This window comes from Chiroxiphia lanceolata, chromosome 5 (assembly GCF_009829145.1).
Source record: "Chiroxiphia lanceolata isolate bChiLan1 chromosome 5, bChiLan1.pri, whole genome shotgun sequence".
NCBI lineage: Eukaryota > Metazoa > Chordata > Aves > Passeriformes > Pipridae > Chiroxiphia > Chiroxiphia lanceolata.
This window is the reverse complement of record NC_045641.1, coordinates 49,083,458-49,100,565: the sequence shown is the minus strand read 5'-3', so window position 1 is coordinate 49,100,565 and position 17,108 is coordinate 49,083,458. Positions and strand designations below refer to the sequence as shown.

The 17,108-nt window shown below is 46.5% G+C and overlaps 1 long non-coding RNA gene across 1 annotated transcript; it reads right to left on the bottom strand.

Moving 5' to 3' along the window:
* Nucleotides 1–14,258: 14,258 nt before the first annotated feature.
* On the bottom strand, nt 14,259–15,922 carry LOC116787145. Its single transcript, XR_004357186.1, has 2 exons — nt 15,832–15,922; nt 14,259–15,338 (listed from the first exon to the last, which is right to left on the bottom strand). It is a non-coding gene; the product is annotated as an uncharacterized LOC116787145 (long non-coding RNA).
* Nucleotides 15,923–17,108: the final 1,186 nt, after the last annotated feature.

The following is a 17,108-nucleotide window of genomic DNA, read 5'->3' as shown; positions in this document are numbered from 1 at the left end:
AATGTCTGTCTTCTATGATAGGATCTTCCAGGCATAGTGATGGAAGGTGTGTGGGCTGTGACTATGTCTTAGCCAGAGATATGGTAGAGATCTAACTGAAACATTGAGAGTGGAATGGATGGGCATGAACAGCACTGGTGGATGTTGCAGAAGAACAGGAATGACAGCTGCTGATGACATTTAAGCTAGAAGATTATCAAGATCACACCACATCTTGCAGCTTCTCAAAACACCCAGATTGAGAAAGACATAAAAGACAGACTGCAGCCATTAAAAGGTAAGATAAAGGACAAGCCTGGAACCATTAAAGATATCCAGGTAAGGAGACTAAAAAGAATGTTTCCTAATAATTCTGAGAGGTGGAACCAGGTGAAGACACAAGATATCACAACCACTGTGAATCCTTAAAGTGAACAAAAAACAGATCCAAAACTAGACCATGGTTGCCTGCCTGAAAGGAACTCTAGAGATGTGACGACACATTATATCATGTCCCTTGTCCCCCTGTCTTTGCAAGGAGTCCTAGCTGGAGCACATCAGCACACATCTGTGTGGTGCCTGAGAACATGTGGCATGACAGAATGAATGTGAATGAAATCAGGGGTTTAGAATAAAATCATCTACCCTGGTAAGATCTCTCATAGAACTCTGCTGCATTAGTAGCGATTTGTGCAAGAGCTGAGCTCTCCAATTTCTAGCAAAGGAGTCAATCTGTGATATACCCTAAAGGATGTTCTGCATGAGAAATATGGAATATTCACAAGCAGCCTTGTGAAGGTAGGTGTGTGCTCTCAAGCCTGTGGTTAAATTAATTCTTAAAGCTTCTCAATTTGACATTGCTTTCCTCTCCATACAGAATGTAACTGAAGGAGGGATAATTTTCTCTCCTCCTCTGCTTCTTTCTTTCATTACCACCTGTTCTCACATATGATATCTTCTGTCATCAAAGACTGTACATACTATGTTGAATGAACAAGCCCCAACGCATGGCCGTAGTCCTGAGGCAAAGGTGTGTTGGGAATATTAAGAAGGCGGGCTGTGAATGAAGGGAGAGAAACTCTACAGATTATGTATGTTCTTCCTTGTCTTCATTTCTCTGTAAACGCTGGCTCTAACTCATGTGTGAGCTGCAAGACATCTGTCAGACTGAGCACTGCATATTAAATATATTTAGTGAGGAAAGAGGGTTGGCCTAGTGCAATAACAAGAAGCAAATCCTTCATCTCCATTGACAGGTGGCTCATGGCTACTGGCCGGACCCAAAAGTTCATCTTCCCAGGGACAGGGGAAATGACTGCAGCTTTATCCTGCCCTCTACCTCTAAGTACCTCAGGGTGCTTGGATAACAACACTATCTGAAGTCCCCAGACACCTTTTCCCCTGCCCTATTTTCTCATGCAAATGGGGGCACATGGTCACCACCTGAATGTGAAATGGCTTCTTTCTTTCTTCTGCTCAGCCACAGCTCTGCTGGCTTCAAGCACAAGCCCTGCTGTGCAAAGCTACATCTGTAGATAACACTGGAGCTGTTTGGTGGCTATATAGAGTCACTGCTTGAAGGGTGCCTGGATCCTGCCTGTTCTGCTGCCTGCCCAATGAAGTGTGACTGGGTCAGACGTGGGGGTTGGTTTACCTGGGACTGGACACCTGCAGGCTTTCATTTGTGTGATATGCCTCCGTATAGGTTGGGCTTGGCATGACAGCACATCCGCTGTGCGTGATTTAAGTGTGACATAAAATGCAATGACCCACTGAATCAGAACAATAGTCCCCATAACCCAGCTCTTGGTGTCCTGTGGTGTCAGTAGGAGATGGTATTCTGCAATAGCATGGGAGTCTAACTGCTCTCAGCAGTTCCTTCACTGCATACCCCACCAGCACCATGGCATTTGGTGAGCAGCAGTTCTGCTTTCACCTTATCTACCAGACTCAGTCAGTCCACAAAACTTCCTAACATCCTCCTCTCAAAGCAAAAACCCCAGCCATTTCAGACTCTCCTCCCACAGTGGTTGCTTCATTGTTTGGCCATTTTAGTTGCTCTTCTCCGAGCCTTCTCTGCCTACATGCTGCATTCCTGGAAAGCAGGGACCACACCTGCCTACCATACCCCAGAGCTGTGTGCACCTGGGTTTTATATGGTAGAAAAATGGTACAAAGGAAGAGAACTGCACAGTGGCATCCCGTTCCACTTGGGAATCATCGACTCCAGCCAGTGCTACCTTTGACCCCTTTTCCCATCCATTCCTGGTATTGGACAAAGCCATTTTCACCAATCACTTTAGCTATGATATTTTCCCAACCTTTCAGTCCTTACGAACACAACACTAAGCAGGGAAACTTTCACAGGGTGAGTGAAAGAGAGAAATCTTGACTTCTCATGCTGCAAATGTGAGGATACCTCAGCTCAAAGCTCAGGCTCCCTTCCAAGCAATGCATCCTCAAGGAATATGCAGCCACCTCCGGGTAGGAAGATACAGCAGCAGAGTGTGGTGAACCAGGGAAGTGTGAAGGTGAGGGCTACCGTTAACAGAAGTGGCTTGGAGGAATTTTTTGACAGACTAACTCCATGAGTTAGCAGTTCACAGAATCGCAGAATATGCAGAATTGGAAGGGACCCATAAGGATCATTGAGTCCAACCCTTAGCCCTGCACAGGACCAACCCCAAGAGTCACACCATGTCCCTGATAGTATCATCCAAATGGAGAACCTCTCGTAAACCAACCTTGCAGAGTGTCCATCAGACAGTATTTCTGATGACCTTGCTGAAAGGTCTGCTGTCAGGCAGAGGAGCAAGAATGAAGGAAGGCCCTGGTGGCATTTCATTTGTCAGTTGGATGTTCTGGGGGAGATGACAGCACGTGAGGGCCCCAGCAGACAGAGGAGGGGTTCTCTGCTGATTGAGCATAGCACAGTTGCTTTTGGGGGCGCTTGTGACATGGCAGGCCTGAGGCATCCTGTACTCAGCTCCTGAGGTATGTCTGGGTGAAATGCACATTGTGTGGGAGGGCAGAATATCCCTCAGAATAGTGAAACAGCCTGGAAAACATATTTACCCATTTTCATCCTGGTCCTTTTGCTGAACTCACCTCTATAGCAGAGACAAGCAACTTGAGCCTTCTGAGTCTTGGTGTCATCAGCTAAAAAATGGGGTTAATATCAAGCTTACCTACTTTCCAGTGAGTCTCAGCTAATTAGAGTTAGTGTTAGTTAATGTTTGCACAGCCCTGGGATGTGAAAATGGTAATATCATGCTAAGTATTACTCCTGGTGCCTAGACACCATGATTCTTCATAACCAGAGCAGTCAATTAAATTAGCTGGAAGTAGAAAGATGCAGCAGAGAGGAAGGCAGAGGATATATACAAACATAATACTGTATGCATGATGGCCTGCAGCTGCACAGGACAGGGAAAGCTCTGTTCCTGCTACTTAGGGAGCCAGAGAGAGAGCTCTCTGTTTGTGTAGGAGTGCAGATGTTCTCCAATAGCTTTGGGTTGCACTGCAGCAGTACACTGGCTGAGGAAGGGAAGGGTCAGTTCCTGACAAATTTATGGGCTCTGTTTAATCCTCACATGGCCCTTGGTCATGTTCTGTTGAGGATCTTCTGGACAAAGCAGAGCAGCATTTCCTAGAGAGTGAAGGCCAACCCTGTCTGGTGTCTCTCAGCCAGCAGTATCCTCAGTGCAGAGTAAGGAAAACTCTTCACTGCAGGTAGTACAGGGCGGTGTTTCAGCAGCCACAGTGCAGGACAGCACTGGGCATAGCACAGCCAGGTAGGTACACTATCTCCAACAGAAGACCATTTCAACCACACCAGCTGTGGGCATGGAGCAGACAGGGAGAGTATGGGAGAAGCAGGGTAGGAAAAGAGCCTTTTCTGTTCTCAGCAAGGCACTGCTTTGAAGGGGAAAGGAAAGCAATGGGACTTGGCTGAAACCCAAAAGGAGGATGTAAAAGTGTGTGATGCCATTTCTCAAACCTGGATTTTGTCCAAGACTCTTGGATCAATACCATGTTTTTTGGTGATTGATGAGGTATAACTACCCATGCCAGGACCCTGGCTTGCAGCCTTTCAAGAACTGTCCCCAGCCACACAGAGGTCTGACCATCTGTAGGGGCATGATCCCTCAGGGAGGCAGAGTGAGGAGTGTCACACTCTGGATCACCAGTGCTATTTTCTTACAGCTTCCTGGTGCTAACCTACATATTAGCTGAGGCCTTTGCTATAGCTCCTGACCAGCTTCCATACTCTGCAATTGCATTCTGCTGCCTTGAAGTCCCTCTCCTCACACACATGCACATGCATACCCCATGGTTTTAGAGGGAAACAGAAGCTGTCACTGCTTTCTGTCCAAAATTCCTGCACAGTGGTGGAGTTGGCTCATCCTTCTCAGGAACATATTCCATTTCAGGGCCACAAGACATGAATTATGTGCCTGGAAATGTTATAAAAGCTCCTTGGGACCCTTTGGAAGGAAGATGCAATCTTGAGACAAAAAGTGATAATAAAATGTCACCTGTTTTGACTCCTGGCATGATCAGGGCCTGTGGTTTTGACTAGGGAGAGTGTCCTCGTGATGCTGGGAAAGATTGCTGACACTAAGCATATTCCACTTATGGAGTCATAAAGATGTCTGCACAAGGCAACTGATTTAGGATTTTGTTCCTCCTTCCTCTTGCTTTCCCTGTTCTGTGTTTTTTCTTCAGCCTCCTCCACCCCACACTCTCTCTTCCCCTCCCAGAGAAGCCAAGTATCTCCTGATGTCAGAACCACTATTCTTCCCTGCATTAGAATGAATGATTAGTCTTTGTCTAGTTGCCTCCATAATTAACTGCAGCATGAAAGAACATTTTTGTAAGTAACCAAGGTGGTTGCTCCCTGTGGGGCTGTTGGGAGCATAGTGAGGCTCTCCATCGGCTTACAGGCAGAGAGGGGAGTGTTTGAGTGTTCTGCACAGAGATGCATTCACACACACCCCCTGACACAGGTACTGCATGCTCAAGCTGCTGTGCTTGTAGCTGGGGCATGTACCTCATCAACATGGCTATGTGCACAGGATGGTCTCTTTGCATTCATTTGTGGGCTCCTACAGATATCCCAGCTGACGTGTGTATGCACAGGGGCACAACACTCCACCCCTAGTCCAGGTACCCAGCCCTACACAGGCTTGTACGCTCCTGACCAAGGACTGAGTCTCTGCATACCTCCAGCTTGCCTTTCTCATTTCCCTGGCTCAAAACCATCAGTCTAGTCCTTTCCTGTCTCACTATACCCCCTGGATAACCCCCATATTAAGAGAAGGCTCTCGGGGGAAGGCTGGTGTAAGGGGAGAGGTGGTGAGTGGAGAAAGGATATTAGACAGCAATAAAGTGTAAAGAACACCCCACCCTTCCTATAAATATCCCAACAGCTCCCTCTGCTTCCTAGCAGCACTAATGAGGCTCAACAGGAGTGATGGAGGGGGACAAAGGAATCACTGATGAACAATCAGAGATGGTGCTTGGCTGCTAATGGGACTAATGAGCTGCTTTGCATAAGATGAGAGGGAGGGAGGAAGATGAGCAAGTGGGTTCTGGAGGGAAGGCTAGTGGCAGCAGGAGCCCCACGAGGAGTGCCCTGCAGTATGGCAGCACTTGCTGCTGTCTTTCTGCTCCTTCCTGGCCAGAGACACTGACCATGGGAGGGCCAGCACTGGGCAGCTCTGCCAGAGTGGCTCAGGCACAGCCGACATCGTGGTGTGAACTTATCACAACATGCCTCAACCCGCATGGCAGTTCTTATATCGCCCTTGTGCATCAGGGAGGTTAATCCAACCATTTGCTGAGGAAAGGGGGACATATCTTCTGTAACTCCAGTGGCCAAGACATAGACATGTAGACCTCCAAAGGACAATTCACCCTAATCTTAAAGATATCCAGGTCAGAGCAAAGATGTCACGCTCTGAAAGTGTGTTTACTGCGGCAGGCTGGATTGATTCTCCACTTGTCTATCTTCTGAGCAGACATCAGCTGACCAACTGACAAAGCAGATGGGGGTTATTATCCTGCTTTGAAGGAGATTAGCATCTTGTTCCCTACTTTTTGCCAATAGGAATGGGGTAGCTGTATGTGAGAAACTCAGGTTTCACAGCGAGTTGACAGATGTGATATTGTTGAGGAAGGAGTGTACAGGAGGAACAGCAATACAGAGAGGCATATGCTGCAAAGGAGATACGCTAGTCTAAGCCTCTGTCAGCCACATATAGGCAAACCATAGTCTAATATCAGCCCACATCACTAAGGCTTGACAAAGGTTTTGTGATTTAAGAGACTTAAGTGCCTGGTGCACTACTGCAATGCATGGCAGGTACACAAAGAGGATTTCCCATCTTGAGAATATGACACAGGCAAAACACATTTGAGTCACTTTTCCTTGGCACATTAATACCACTTCTACTATGATTGCTAATGTGAGACTATGAATCCCTATTTTGCTGCCTACACCTGACTGCTGATCCTTCCAGCACTGCTGGATGAGAGTAGGTATATCATCTTTGTCACCCTATTTAAGTCCTTGACCCTTCTTCTGAGGCTTCAGGCAACCACACAAGTTATGATCTCCATTGCAATCCAGACAAAGCATCTGCTAATAGCTGGCCTGAGGTCTGTTAATGCATTTCCCTTTCACAGAAGCTCCCTGAGCAGCCAGAAGACGGTGACGACCATGCAGCAAGAGCAGTAGGTTAGAAAGGCCGCAGTGTTGCTCTCTTTTGAATTCAGAAACAGATACTCTAATTTATCTTGCAGGTACAAGGAGCTGTAGGGATGATTTTCTGCCTTGCCTCCATAATTCATTGGCACTTTATCTAGGTGTACAGCTGCAGATGGGAGAATGCACTGAGCTCTCTGCCCACTTTTTAGCTTGTATTGGGAGAGATGATGTTGGGCTGGGTGCAAGTAGTCTAGCAAAGAGGAGGTGATGAAAACCCTGTTTCCTCTGAGGCGGACAGTGTGCAAGGCTGTATGCTGACTCCCACTCCTGATACAATGTCCAGTGTAAGGGGCATCTCTAGCATGAGATGGACCCAGAGAACCAGTTCTGTATTCAGAGAAGCCTGTGGGCTACATAAAGCCACCAGATATTCAGATGGCCCCTATGTTTCTCTAACTTTTTCAGGGAATGGGAGTAATGGAAAGGGATAATTTAGTACTAGACAGATGAGAATCACAGTGATATGTTTTCTTGAAGCCATTCAGTTTGGGTGCCCTCATTGTTGGTCCAGGATAGACTCCATGCCCTAGGGGTGTTCACAGAGAAGCTGTGTTCCAGCTGTCCTCAGGCCTTTTCCAGCTGCTGTTTCACCACTCCAGAGTCCTGCACGTTGAACTCCAGCATGTGAACTCCCTGAGTTAAGCCCAGGGGGATTTGATACCTATACCTAAACAGGGTGGTGTTGAGTCATGGGTTGGACTCAATGATCTCAAAGGTCTTTTCCAACCTGATTGATTCTGTCATTCGGTGATTCTGTGATTCTATGGAGATCCGAGGTGAGCTATGAGGCAGATCACTTACAGGATCTTTATGTTGCTTCTGGGATATTCAGTCCTCTTGCACTTGTCAAGTCTGCATGCCTAGAGTCCTGCACTCTGTGACTTGCTGTGAGTGTCCCTCTGTCACTGTAGCCCCCCTGTTGTCCTCTAAGGGCTGCTGAAAATGCTTCTCCAGGATCACCTTCTGGCAGCTTTGCATAGCTGCAGAGCAGACCTGTAGAAAAATCCTGTAGGTTTTCTCTGCATGGAGAGTATTGCAAGGAAAAGAAGTAACAAAGCATACTTGGCTCAAAATCCAACTCCCATCTTTTCAAATGGCCACCATGCTGTTCTGATGCCTGATCAGAGAAAGAAATCTACCTCTTTGGTAACGTGATGGGTAATGTGATGTTATCCTTAATAGACTAGTGACATGAGGCTAAGGGAGGACAGAGCCTCATGAACACGCAGACGTAGATGTATAGATTTTGTGTGTCCCAAGAGTTTACAAGAGAAATCCATGATAGACAACTGAGGCAGAGCATAAAAACATAAAACCAATTAACAAAATGCTGCGGGAGTTTTGGAGTTGTGGTTGTCACTGCCAGGCTGGTGGGGGTGGCAGGAGTGAGTGAGTGGCACTTGATTAGGTGGGATGAAAGAAGGGCTAGAAGCTAGCCTGTAGCACTGAGAAGGGAAAGCATTGCAATGCAAAACTTCAGAAAATGATGGAAGGATGTTGACTGTGGCCATTGGTTTCTGCCTGGTCTGCCTCTGCAACTGCTTTACCAGTTTCAGGCTGTGACTGGCATTTACTGCCAGGTCCTTCCCCAGAGGGAAGAAAGGATACTGCTGTCCAGGCCTAACAATTAAGTACATTTTTGCCTTCGGGATCCAGAGGTGCTAAGATTGCTCACTTGGAGCACAGTTTTGTAGCCTGTTCTGCTGATGGTCCTGGCATCTGTACCTGAGAGCACAGCTACTTGTTTTCTTAGCTATTGGCACACTTCAGTCTCCACTTGCCTCCTCTTCACATTTCTTTTCCCAGAAGTTAGTCAGGCAGAGGCAAAATGAGGAGGAAGGACACCAGATAGACCTGCCCAATAGAATTTTTTCCCAACATGTCCTTTCATAGTCTGGCCCTTAAAATACAGGACAGGGTGGTTGTCGCTGCCTTAAGTGACTATATGCAGCGGATCACTGTAGCGGTATCTTCCTTTCAGCTGGTAAATTCTCTCCTGGTTCCTTTGTGTAATAGGCTATTATGGCTAAAGGATGTTGGATTTTTTTTTTTTTTTTTTGTTTAGTTGGTGCTGTTTCTAGTTTGGAAAGAAATCATCTTTGCTGAAACCATAGTGGGCAAAGGAGTGTCTGTCATGTTGCCATGACAATGGAGCTGTTGTGCTGCCTATGTTTATTCCACCTGTATGATTATACTGGGTCTCAGCAGCTGAGCTGCATCTGCAGAATTCTTCAACTGAACACCTGGAGATATTACTCTGGAGATATTTGTGTCATTAGACATTTGGATGAAGATCAGGAGCTGTAGGTTCAACCACTTCTATCACAAACTTCCATTGCAACTTTAGACAAGGTGATTTAACCTTTTGCACCTCATCCTTGCCTCCTGTCTGCAAAATACAGATATCTAATTTTTTTTTCTTACCCACCTGGATTTTAAGTTCTTTGGAGCAAAGAGGTGTTTTTTTCCACACCATGTGTAAGTGCCTGTCTTTGTGCTTCTGAGCAACACTATACCATAGACAGATAGTTTTAGTTGGTATTAAACCTCATTATTTTTAGTAAGTGATGATCTAATGATGCTCTTCTCATATCAGTATTTTCTGTATCTCTTCGGTTTCCTCTCCTCTGTCATTTTCCTTTTTTTTTTCTTGAATTCTTTCATGCCATGCTGCTGTGGCAAAACAGCTGCCATGGAGCACCTCAGCTTTGACATATATGTATGTGAGCTATAGGAGGTGACAGTTGGGAACAAAATCCTCTTATCTTGGATGAGAACTGCAAATTCCTATTCCAAAATCTGCATTCAAGAACAATTTTAGCTCTTAAGTTTCTATTGACACCTTGTGCCATACTCATACAGCAAAGCAGCATCATGGAAGGGCAAAAAACCACAATGCAGCCAAATCTTCAGAGACATTTGGCCTGCAAGTCATCTACGCTTGCCTCGGAGCTCACTCTGTCATCTATGAAGACATCCGTTTCCAGGGGCTGTGTAACATCCGAGCACTTACATACATCAACAGGAATATTTACAAATGCAGCCACTTGAGGAAAGGGGTCTTGGTAATTATCTTTCACTTCACTGGAATACCTAACAGGGAAAGTCCTCTTTCTCTGGTAGATTGCTCCAGCAGATGCACCATAGGATATGTTGCCATGGAAACAAAACCTTTTCCCTCTCATATTTCAACAATGTGTTGAAGGTTTTCAAGGCCTTTTCCCTTTTTTGCTCTGCTTGGCCTTTCAGCATTTACTGTGCATCATATGCTGGAAGTGCAACGCTCTTATTCTTTAAAACCCAAGCAAAAAACTCACAAAATTGTTTCTTCCATCTGAACTGACCCTCTGCCATCCTTCCCTCTTATTCCTCATCTCTGTCATTTGATGGCTTTCTATGACAAACTAGCTCCAAATCAGGAATTTGCTTTGTGTGATACAAAGTTCCTTTGCCTATGCCCAAAAGCTCTCCCCAAGGGCAAGGGAGAAGCCCTGCTGCCGTGGACCTGTTTTGCAGATGGAGTTTTTCCCTGTTACACAATGCAGTTGAATGTCTTGAATGTCTTTTGGGGTATCGGGGGTGAGGAGGAAGGAGGCGTAAGCTTTTCCACTCATGGGAAGAAAGTGATGAAATGTGCTTTCACAGCAATGATTTCTATCTCCGAAGATTCAATGCCTTGCAGTCTCTGGTGTGAAACCTACAACCACAGCCTGTTGCTTCCTTGCATAGCGCTGGATGCACTTGCTTATTAAAGTCCTGGTTGTTGAATAGCATAACAGATTAAAGAAGAGATCTAGGAGCAGTTAAGCACTGAGGAGGGATCCTCACTATGCTGCACAGCTGCCTGTTTCCTTGCGTGGTCCATTCCTCTAATGGGTCCTGCAAGTCACTCTAAACAATGCATGTCCCACTGTAGCTCCTCCTTTATAGTCTGCAGATGACTCTCAGCTCATGAAAACCTTTTGAAAAGCCAAGAGAAGGTCTTATGCTGGTGGCTATCATGTTACATCCCATTAGAATTCATGGGCTGTATTTCAGATAAACATTATTATGAGCACATTTCCCAGTCACTGCCTCCCTCCACTCTTTCCCTCCATAAGCACAGCTTTGGTTACCTCTGCTCTTACTTGCTAAAGCTGACTACAAAGAATGTAGTGTGTTTATGTTTTGTTGCTTCAGAGTGTGTCGGAATAACTGTCAGCCCTAGAGGGCAAACAGTGTTTTCTAGACAATTATAAAAAAAAAAAAAGCAATTTATTTGAATACAGCAGGGGTTTTGATGGTACTGAAGGTGTCTTCTGACCCATCAAAAGAATAAGCTAGGACATCCAAAAGCACCAGAGAATGCACAAGGTTACTGAATTTGACTGCCAGGAATAAGAACAGGAGCTGCATCTCATAGCTGAGATGCTGAGATGGGATAACAAGAGAGCAGATAATCAACAATCACTCTTAATGAGTGTTAGGCCTGCTGAAGAAAGAGAGAAAAATAAAAGGAGGGTTTTTTTATGAAGCAATACTGCTTTGGTAGTTTGGGAATATGGGAACACGCTCTAAAACTAGTCATCAACCACCATCACTAACTCTCCATAATCTACAGCAACTGGTCCACTCCTGGAGAAGGATCAGAGGGGAAGATCACCAGACCCCAATGTGTGCACTGCTGGAAAGCTTAAGACTGCAGTAGCACAGTATATGCTCCCAGGGAGATTAGTCTCTGCCTGTTCTTATCTGTGCTCTCAGAAGGGAGTCAGGTCGAGCTAAGTCTTTCTTTGTTTAGGAGACCCCTAACTTGGGCTAGAAAAAGGTTTTGATGGATTCAGAATCAGCAAAATTCCCCCAGTCCATGGAAAATGTTCACAAGGCAAGAGTGTGCTTTGGAAGGTGCTGTCTTTCTGGGGAACAGAACCATAACACTGAGCACTTGAAGTCGTGGAAGGCTTTGCCCTCCAGGCACAAATGACCCAGGGTGGCAAAAGTGCTAAAACCCACCCTGAGTTCACAGCTTAACAACAGAATTGTCTACCACCCAAGAAAGTGCTTGAGATTAAGCCATTACGTAATTGCTCCGTAAACTCAAATTACTTATAGCATTTCCTTCCAAAGATGCAGGGATGAACAGAGTGTCTCTTATTTTGTAGCAATTACTGATAACAAATGGTTTAGTTAAAGCTTAGTAAAGATACTTTTAGTTGAAGCCCCTATTTTTCCACTGTGGACTAGAAACTTATTATTTTTGGCCACAGCCCAAGAGGTGACATTTCGAAGTATGAATAAAACTAGCATAACAACTTGCAATCGTGCGAAGACAACTAAGATCTACATTTCCTCTAATTCCTTCTGTTGTCTGCTGTTTTTTCTCATGAGCTGTACCATGTTTGGTTAAACAGCCAAATAAAAAGGCAAGAGCCATCTTTCTGCTACAGTTTTATCTAGTGCCTTGCACAAGAGCTGCTGGGGACTGCTAATGGGGGATGAGTTGTGTGGGGCCCTACCAGCAGAGATGAGACTACAGTTGTAATGAGACAAGCTGAGATGGACTGCACAGAACTGGGAGGGTGGTCCCACGGGAAATGTAATCATCATGCTGGTGCCAGTCACAGTTAGTAGCACTGTGGCTTAAATCCTCATTATCAGGGTTATCAGTGCTGGCAGGAAAAAGGAAGCAGTTTAGGCAGATGGAATATCTTTAATCTTCCTAGTCGTTGTGTTTGTGTGTTGCTGCCATGAGGGCAAATAATATGGACATCTAAATCCCTTGTCTACACTTGGAGTGTATCCAAATGGATGCCAAGGTAAACAATCACAAATCCTGGCTTGGACTGTCTGCTCTTGAGGCCTCCAGCAATGCTGCCAGGCTGGGTGATTGTGGATTATAGGCCCTGCCAAATATACACAGGACTTACTCCGTATGTGTCCTTTGGAGCAGAGTTCCCTTTCTGACATGCCTTTTAGGAGCCAACCCTTGTGCTGGCACCTGAGCCAGTCTGTAGCTTTGTCTTGCAGTGGAAAGGGGCTATGGAACTGATAGAAAGCAAGAATTTGGGACAGCTGGGAGCATTGTGGGTGACAACCTCTCCCATGAAATTTTGTGTGCGCACCATTTTCCCCAGGGGAGGGTCTGTGCTCTTCAGACAGCGGCAATGTGAGGCTGCGGGGCTTGGCTGGACTCCTTCTGAGCTACTGACATGCTGTGTGGATGTGCTCCATGGCTGCCTGGCTTCTAGGGCATAAATCAGCAGAGCCGCATGGCACGAGGTAGGAGGTCAATCTGCTTTCTGGGCAAAAGGGCAGCTGCCTATGGGTGCAGTTTGATTGTGATAGTAGCAGACAGTGGATGCCCACCAAGACAGAGTCCCAGTTAGAGGTGCATCCTCCAGCCACTCTATCCCACTTCAGCATTTTGGCCCCTTTCGTTCCAGAGCTCATAGCTATTGCACTGCTGTCTCAGAGCTTAAATGGTTCCTGCTTCCATACGTGTTCAGAGGCTGCTTCCTATCCCGCCCCCAGACCATCCCCAGCCCACCCTGCATCTATAACCCCCTCCTAACTCCTTCAGAGCTGCCCACCCGATACATGAAGTTCGCCACCCCCCTCCCACTGGTGCCTATTTTTCAAATATATCCCTTTTTTCATCTTTCTTGTCAGTGGTAATTTCTGCTCGTTAGTGTGGCTGCTGCAGCCACCCCTCACCTGACTCCCCAAGGGAATGATTTCTCCAGTGCATTATGCAGATGTGCAAACAGCTGGATGCAGGAAGCACTTGCCAAAATTTCTCCTCTGAAGTAATCAAAGATCACAAAAAAAGACGTATCTAGGGAAAACTTGACTTTTGCTAATCCTATTGTTGTTGACTTCTACTAAGGATACAGTAACTTTGTCTTACTATTTTTTATAACTCTGTCATGAATCTGTTTAAAAACTAAGGGGGTTTTGACAGAGGAGAACAAACTAATTAGGCATTTGGGCCAAGTTTGAGAGAAGATATTGGTATTTTGAAACAGTTAATTTTGGACACAGATAGAAATTTGATTTGGGTGATTTTGTAATATAACTTAAAAATACTGAAAAAAATACAAATATAGCTAAAAAAAAATGACCTTGCTGAAAACAAGAAAAATGGGAACATCTTTCCAAAGTGATTAAATAACTCTGAACTGTAAGAGAGGTCAGTTTGGAAAGAATGAAAGAGGTCAGGCTGGATCCAGAATAAACTACTTTGCTTAAAATCTGCTTAAAAATCTTGTTATGGGTTGAATGTTATTGAAGGCTATATAAAAATAAATAAATGCCTCCCCAGCTCTACTTCACACAACAGTAAGAAACGCTAGAGGTGGACTTGCAGACTTTTGAATGGAGGCAATCCTATTTTTGTACAGTACAGAAAGAGACAGTCGTGGCACAGCAGAATGTGCAACCTCTAAAGAAAAGGACAGAGGGAAAAAGAAATACAGGGAGAAAGGATATGTTCTGTCAGAAAGAAAAAAAAAAGCCTTGGTAATATATATTTGTTTTATGGTGATATGTTTTATTAATGACATTTTAAACACTGTTTTGGCTTGTTTAAACACCAGTTTTATACAGATTTAACTAAATTGGTTTACAAAACAATTGAATTAAGTCAGGCAATCTCTGAGAGCACAGGCACCTGTATCATAAGTGTTTATATTGGCTTAGCTTGTGTTAGTAAATCATTCTTTGCTGCCCGGCTTCTTCCCACAGCAGTTGCTTGATTGCATTGCAAGTGGCTTTGCCTCCCTCTCTCTCTCTGGAATTTGACACCATTCCCCTGCAGCAGAACAGCCGTGAGCAGGGAGGCAGAACGAAGGCCAGTCTCCCTGGTGGGCTTTCTGGGAAGAAAAAGAGGTAGACTTTTTCCTGAGGAGGAAAAAGAGGCAGAGCGGATGGGTAGCAGCTTTGCAGATGCAATGCCTGCATCAGCTCAGAGATGCAGCTTGCAGCTGACTACAGTGGAGCTCTGGCTCACCCAACAGCCATTTTAGTTGCTGGAGCTCAGACACTAGCAAAAAAGTTTTCTGTTTTTTTTTTTTTTTTTTTTTTTTTTTTTTTCTGCAAGGGAGCAGTGCATGTGAAGATGCCACTTCTTCATGTTTTGTCCCCGTGCTGGCTAATTTCCTCCTAACCCAAAATGTTTTGTGAAAATGTCTTTTTGCCAGGTACAGGGATGCTGCTGTTAAGACAGTTTCCATTGCCTCACACTGAAGCAGGATTCTTCACTGACTACTGCAGCGTGGGCCCCAGAGAGGTACAGAGCAGCACATGCCCCTTGCAAACCAGCCTCCGTTGGTCAACAGCCCTGACATTTTTGTACCTTCCTGCGCTTTACTTGTTGCTGGACTCACACATCAGCAGGTGACATTTCAGCCTCGACCTATGGCTGATGCGTGAGGAGAAAGAGAGACAGTAGCCAGGGTCTGTGGTGGAACCACGCGATGCGCAGCACTCATCACGGAGGATCAGCTGCCTGGCACTCAGTGTGTCATCTGTCTCATCAGCTGATGGTGCTGCCCGTGTCCAGATGTTCACAGGTGATGGTGCTGTGTGGAAAAACAGAGAGCAGAGCTTCCTGCGGGACAACAAGTGCACAGCTTTATAAAACCAGTTGTGTAGGCCTTCAGTGAGGAAGGAGGAAGGTGTGTGCCCCAACGTGTTGTGACCACGGCCAGTGTCAGGGTAACATTATTTTTGTAGTGTCACTTTTGTAGCGACAAGTTGCAAGTGCCCCCTGCGGTGCAGGACTGGTCTCCCAGACCGGACCTCCAGGATGAGAGATCCAACTTGCAGTCAGATGCCTGGGACTCGGCGGGACCTTCGTGGGGTGCAGGGGAGATGGACCCTCCGAGGTCTCTCTCCTAGGAGCACAGCCGGACAGCAAGTGGCTGAGGGGCAGGGGGACAGGGGCAGCCTCTGTGCCCGAGGGTCTGCCAGCAGACACCCGGGGCAGCGCGGGGCAAGGGGGAGCACACACAGAGCCCACACACACACACGCAACTCCCCGCCAGCCCACACACACACACAGACCCACCCCTCCAGAGACTCCCCCACACACAGACTCCCACACACAGAGCCCCCTCGGCTCCTCCCACCGGGGCCGGCGGCGGGGCCGGGGCCGCGCACGGCTCACCGGGGGCGGCGGGCGCCACCTGCCGGGCGGCGCTGGGCCGGGCCCGGGCCGCTGCCACCCGCCGCTCCCTCACAGGCCGTGCCCCCGGCCGCCCTCCCTCCCTTGCCCGGCCGCACAGATCCTGTCCCTTTATTAATTTTTGCTTCACACTTTCCCTGGCCGTGCGTCGCCACTGCGACCGTCCAAGATGCTCAGTCTCACTAGGGCATCCTTCCCAATCTGGTACCTATCAAGCTAAATGAGGCATAATTAGGAATAATTATGACATGACATAGTCTGGAATGAGAAGCAGATGGGGTTCCCCCAGGATGCAGCAGGCTGGATTTCAGGGAGGAGGGGACGGGCACAGAGCAGGGACACGGTTGTCCATCATGATTTCCTACCTGTTGCCACCTCTGCTGGCGGGGGCTGGAGACACTGTCCTGGCCAGCAGTGTGCTGCAGCAAGACCTGTGATATGGGTCTGTGCTCTGAGACACCCGTCTTGGCCACTGTGGCTGCTCTGTAGTGGTTTTACTCACTCTCTGCTAGAAAAGTGAAGCAGCACCATGTGTGCTGTCCTTCTGACTCCTCCTTCTATGCAACATCAGTCCTAACTTTGCAGTAATATATGGAATTTTTCTCTAGGAAGTAGGTGGAAGAGAGAGAATTGAGGAGTATAGGCTCTTTGGTACCAGCAGAAGACTGGTGCTGAACTGCAAAAGCCAGAAACGTGTTCTCACACATCCTTTGTGTTCCCTCTGAAGGACACTCAGCTGCTCTGTGTTGTAGAGTGGGCGGTGAATAGGCAATCATACTGGAAAGGTGCTGGGCACTGCTAGGAAAAGGGACATTTAAGGGAAACCTCACCCTTTGGCTCTTAAGGGAAGATGCTCCTTTGAAAGGAAGTAAAGGAGGGGCCCCATATTTCTGGCACATTTATTTGCCTTGGTGCCTGGGACAGGAGGGAAGGTGGGTTTTGACTGGAGATGTGGATCCACCTGGATATGTTGTGGAAGGGTAAGGGTAAGACTGTGAATTGGCTTGTAAGCACCCATTTCTCATTAAAAACTGATGTCAACCACAAGAAAACCCAGGACTAAGGGAAGCTATAATCACTCTCTTTTCCCATTACAATAATGTGAGATATTGGGAGGCCTTATTGCTGGCATTTTTTTACGCTTGCATATCTGGGTACATCCCTCTGGGGAGAGAGCCAAACATTACCACACCA